This window comes from Penaeus monodon, chromosome 24 (genome assembly GCF_015228065.2).
Source record: "Penaeus monodon isolate SGIC_2016 chromosome 24, NSTDA_Pmon_1, whole genome shotgun sequence".
Taxonomy (NCBI): Eukaryota; Metazoa; Arthropoda; class Malacostraca; order Decapoda; family Penaeidae; genus Penaeus; species Penaeus monodon.
Genome location: NC_051409.1, coordinates 11,331,854 through 11,332,271, shown reverse-complemented (window position 1 = coordinate 11,332,271; position 418 = coordinate 11,331,854).

Here is a 418-nt window from a genome sequence, read left to right as displayed (position 1 = left end):
AGGTTGCAAATTTACTTTTTTTTGGCAAAGCTATTATGACCCCCCTTTTAATTTCTGAAGGCCAAAACACCTTCGTAAAATTTTTCTTGCATATATCAAAATAACCTTCCTGATGTTCCCTTTTCCCCACTCCCGGTTTTCTTCCCAAAAAGGGTCTTTACCTTTTTAAATCGAATTTTTTTAATCTAAAAAAAACTTTCCTTTTAAAGGTTTTTTTTAACTACAAATAATAAACCCCCCAATGTATTGCTTTTCCCTAGATCCTTTTATGCATCATTTTCCCGTCAAAAGGGTTTTCCCTTCTCATCCTTACTAGCATTTTTACCAAATTTTTTTCCCCAATTTTGTTTTTGTTAGGTTTTTTTTACAAAGATTTTGATTTTTCCCTTTCTTTAACTTTTTTCCAGATCTTTAAATT